Below are 5067 nucleotides of genomic sequence, written 5' to 3'. Positions count from 1 at the left end.
TTCACTCATATGGGCTGGTCATCTGTAAGTTGAATGTTTGAATGACAGTACTTTCTCTCAAATTATGTGATCTCATCCTTCATTTTAAATTGCCTTGCATTTCACAATTGCTTACTGCTAATTCCTGCATCGCAAGGAATTGGGGCTCTGAAATGTAGGAAATGAGAAATTGAGATGGGTCTTCAATTACTTTGTGTTGACATGTTGCATGGGCCTCGCTGGGAAGTCTTGCCCCTGTTATCTGATGATGCAGGCAACTGGGACCTGGGATGCTAGGACCCATGGTTACTGCAGAAGAATAATATTTTTTAGACATCATTGCAAAATTTGGTCATAATCAGTAGAAATGCTTCAGAAATATGGAGAAAAACAGCTTGGGACAAGCGAGTTAAAGCAATAAACAGAGCAGCAGAGTAAAATCCATTATGGATTAGAGGAAAACATTGTTTTTTACCATGTTGATTCAAAAGATCAAGAACAGTTACAATGTATCACAAGCTTATACTAAAGATATTAGATTGATACTTTTTATATTCTAATATATCTTTTAAACCTAATTTTTTATATTCCAATTCTATTTATGGGAATAAATAACTATCAATTTATTTGTCCAATTATCAAGTAATTCTAGTAAGTTTCACTATGTGAAATATAAAATCAGCACATATAAATATAAATATATAAATATATATAATATATTTAAAAGGCACATGTTTTGCATTGTTCTGTTGTAGTTACTTTATCAAAGGCAACTCTGTTTTAAAGTATTATTCCATTATCTCTACCTCAGTGTTTGATAGAGTTAGACCTAAAGCTTTACCATTTGTAGATTTACAACATGGAGGCAATAGGAAACACTGTGATTAAAACATTATCAATTTAATGCCTAATAATGAGGAGAAACATATGGACTTCTTCCGCAACTATGAAAATATTTGGTGATAAAAAGGCAGTAGTGTAAGTTCCTGCCTGGTTGGATTGTAGACAGGCCAGGACAATAAGTTATCATGCATATCAACAATTTTTTCACCTTCTTGGGTTTAGCTACTTTTGAAATGGAAGGTATAATAAACAATTATATTTTGATAAAATACCTTCTAGTCTGAACAGTTCTGTTTGAACTGTCCATCTCTCTATGATCCCTTGTAACCAAGATTAGTTTTGTTCCAATAAGACAATCAATGCTGCCACGGTAAGATATTCTGGTTGGTCTGTTCCCACATGGAAGAAGGGTAAAGGCTCAGGTAGACATTTGTGCCAGTAACACCTCATTTGGGAAAATGTCAGCTGAAGAAGTTTAGAAGTGGCTCTTAAGCAACGCTTACTTTGAATCCATTAGGTCCACAAAACTAATTTAATTGGATAAATAAGTACTTGAAAAAGCCATCACTTATGGACCTATCTATAAATAATTGAGAGTTCGATCAAATTCCAAATCAAAAGACTTAAGATAGTCATTGACAAAAAAAATTTGCAAATGTGAGCAATCGACTGATCAATATAATTTTTTCCACTATTCACAGAATTTTAGGGAAATAAGATTGATAGAATTGTTAGGAACAATAAGGTTTCCTTGTTACAAGTAGGCACCCATAGATATAAGCCTATAAAGATTGCATCATTAACTACATAATTTAGAGTTTACTACGTGCTTCAGCAGCACGTATACTCAAATTACAATACAGAGATTAACATGGCACTTGCACAAGGATAATATGAAAATTTGAGAAGTATTCCATATTTTTCATTCTTCAGATGCAAGAAAAGAAAAACAGTTATTAAAAAGTTGATTACAAAATTACAAGTATAACAATACACGCAATTCATATAATTAAATTTAGTTTGATATTAGTGTATTAAATCTTCACCTCAGAAAGGCGTTTACATAACATAAACTTTACAAAACTTTTCAAATTAGACAATATTGTCATTTTATCCCAAAGAAAAATAATATTAAGACCTAGAAAAAAATAGGAATCAAACTGTTTCTATATGGAATGCAATCGGAAAGGACACATTAATGAACCTATATATTTTAAAGTAATGTAGAATTCAAAAGTATATCTAGGAGAAAATAAAACAAATTATGAACATTATGCAAACATAGAATATAGAATATTTTAAAATATACTTTTTCATTCAAGCACCAGAAATATTTTAGCTTCTGTACTACTCATTTCAACAGGTAAGTTAAAATTATTTCTGATTAAAAAATCACAAACCCTGAAGAAATCATTATACATGTATACAAAAACTATTGAATACATTTTGACATCCAATGCAGGCAATTCACTTGGAAGAATTCCGCGGAATCCATGAAATTTTACAGTAAAATATTGGTGTTGCCGGGCACTGGTGGCTCATGCCTATAATCCTAGCTACACAGGAGGCTGAGATCCAAGGATCATGGTTCAAAGCCAGCCTGGGAAGGAAAGCCTGTGATACTCTTATCTCCAATAATCCACTAGAAAACTGGTGGAGCTGTGGCTCAAGTGGTAGAGCGCTCACCTTGAGCTGAAAAGAACAGGGATAGCTCCCAGGCCCAGAGTTCAAGCCCCATGACCGACCAAAAAATAAAAAAAAAGATATTGCTCTTGTTTGGATTGTGAAAATATTTTGTAGGGACACAAGAGATGGACTTACATTTTTGAAATTTAAGTAACTTAACCCGACCATTATGACTTAGGCGAACAATTTGTACAGCATTCCACAACTTCATAGAGGTAGTGATACATACTTATCTTTTTGGCAATATCAAATGCAGTTTCTTCTATGTTGTTCTTCAGGCCTGGTTTTATATAATGGTTCAACAGAAGGAGATCCAGCATATCTTTTCTATCTCAATTCTCAGCAGCAAGATGTGAGGGGGTCAAGAGGCCTTTAGTTTGGGCATTGGTATCTGATCATGATGAAGTAGGAAAGAAGCCACTCTGGTATTGTTCCACGTATATGCACTGTGCCGGGGTGTCCGGTCATCTACAGTTATTGCATGTGCCGCTTGAGACACCAACTCACTAGCAATGTCTAAGTGTCCACTGTAGGCTTCTCAATGAAGAGGGGTATACTCATCGTCATCCCTACTATTCACATGAGTGGCCTTCTGGAAAAGAAGTCTCTGCACTGTAGTAAGCCGAATATTTTTGGCAGCTCAATGAAGAAATTTGCTTGGATCCTTCTCCATTTTTTTTTCTTGCAGTTGATACCATTCCTTACTTTTTCATCTTGTTCCTCATGTTTCTAAGAATTGCCTAACCAGAGACTTTGAGTGCCAGTGGGAATGAGGTGTCCATGTATTTCCGTAATAGTTCATATTGGTTGAACTGGTCAGAAATATTCGGTGAATTTACTGCATCTGTTTATTCACAATGATTTATTTTCTTTTTCCAATTTTACTATTCGAAATTATTCTAACTGGAGAGTAGGGAATTGATGGAGAGCAGAGGAAAGATGTTCCTCTGTATTCAAATGTACATACTGAAAATGAGGACCAGTGATGTCTTCATGTTCAGCTTATTCTAGGAATGAGAAAATAGGATCTAATGCCTTCTATATAAATGATTTGGGAAATGGCAGAGCAAAAAGTGAAATGATGCAACCAAAACTATAAAAGCAAAAAAAATTAGGATAGTTATGGAGCGACCATATTATCCATAAGAACCAAAAAAGGGAGAGAGAAAGAGAGAGACAGATGTGCAGTGACCTAGCTAGCCTCAAAATCCATGCCTCTGATCAATTTATAGAGCAAACAAAATTTAATTTTTTTTAAAAAGATGGAAATAGAATTCATGTATTTACTTGAAATTAGTAAATACATTTTTAGTAGCCTACATAAAGAGACATAACTTTGATCAAATTACAGACAGTAAACTAAATCCTTGATAATTCTAGTAACAGATCTGACTGAAATCAGTTGAATCACGCTTTTCCTGTACAATGAAGGAATAGGAGGGTAGTAAAGCAGCTAGAGAAGGCAGGGAGATGGTATCTGTGACAAAACTTTGTGGAAATTGATATTGAGGATTTCTTACTCATGATCCACTTGCACTGGAAGCATGATTCTGACTATTGCTTGCTGATTCTGAACTATTGATTTGATCATTATATTCTCCAATAAAAAATGTGAATTGATAGTTAAGGACTACTAATACATTTTGACCTTCTCACTAGCTCTTTCAATCATCAACATCACATGAAGACAATAGACAGGCCTACTTTTTAGATGAAAGCAAATGTCTTTTAAAAAAAAAGGAATGTATGTAGTCATGCAAAGGACTTCTATCTTACCAATGCCTCATACATTTTTCTAATGTTGGGTACCAATATATAATGGATCTATTAGAAAACTCTTAAGGCTCATATGTTCAATAGTGAGTTCTCTTACACTATATCATGGTATTTTTTGTGCATGGTCTTAAGAATAAATTTACATTACTAACTTGTATTTCTGACAGGACAGTATCATGACTGTACATCTTGCTTCTATACTTTCATTTTTAAATTACTACTATGTATGTGCATTAGATACCTATAGAGGAAAAAGTAGAAGCCACACTGATGGCTTATGTCTTTAGTAGTGGTTAATCAGAAAGATGAAATCTGAGGATTGTGGTTTGAAAGCAGACCAAGGAAAAAAAATTCCATTAGATTCTGATTTGAAAGCAACCAGGAAAAGCTAGAAATGGAGCTGTGGTACAAGCAGTAAAATGCTAGCCTTGAGAAAGCTGAAACAAAAAATAAATTCTGGGACAAGGCCAGGCCCTTGAGTTCAAGCCCTAGTATTAGCACCAAACAAACGAATTAATTAATAAGGCAATTAATTAATTAAAAATAAATTAAGTGGTCACATGTGGAGAGCCAGGTAAAATGTAACATGCGTGGTGATGGTTTATGTATTATTTTGTAATAAGGCATATTATTATTTGTCCTAATCACTAATATTTTATTTGAACTTTTTTGTACAATAAACCCTGAATTTAGCATGCATGTATATGTGTGTGTACATGTGCAAACATGTGTGTATGTGTATATGTGTGCGTGTGCTGTTGCAACGTTGCTTGCCAATGTGGA

General features: G+C 34.1%; 1 pseudogene; it reads left to right on the top strand.

Moving 5' to 3' along the window:
- Positions 1-1648: 1648 nt before the first annotated feature.
- On the top strand, positions 1649-1745 carry LOC122100042 (annotated as a pseudogene).
- Positions 1746-5067: the final 3322 nt, after the last annotated feature.

Source organism: Dipodomys spectabilis, unplaced genomic scaffold, assembly GCF_019054845.1.
Source record: "Dipodomys spectabilis isolate Male_0828 unplaced genomic scaffold, ASM1905484v1 ptg000556l, whole genome shotgun sequence".
Classification (NCBI taxonomy): domain Eukaryota; kingdom Metazoa; phylum Chordata; class Mammalia; order Rodentia; family Heteromyidae; genus Dipodomys; species Dipodomys spectabilis.
The sequence above is the reverse complement of the archived record's forward strand: the minus strand, read 5'-3'. Positions and strand labels throughout refer to the sequence as shown.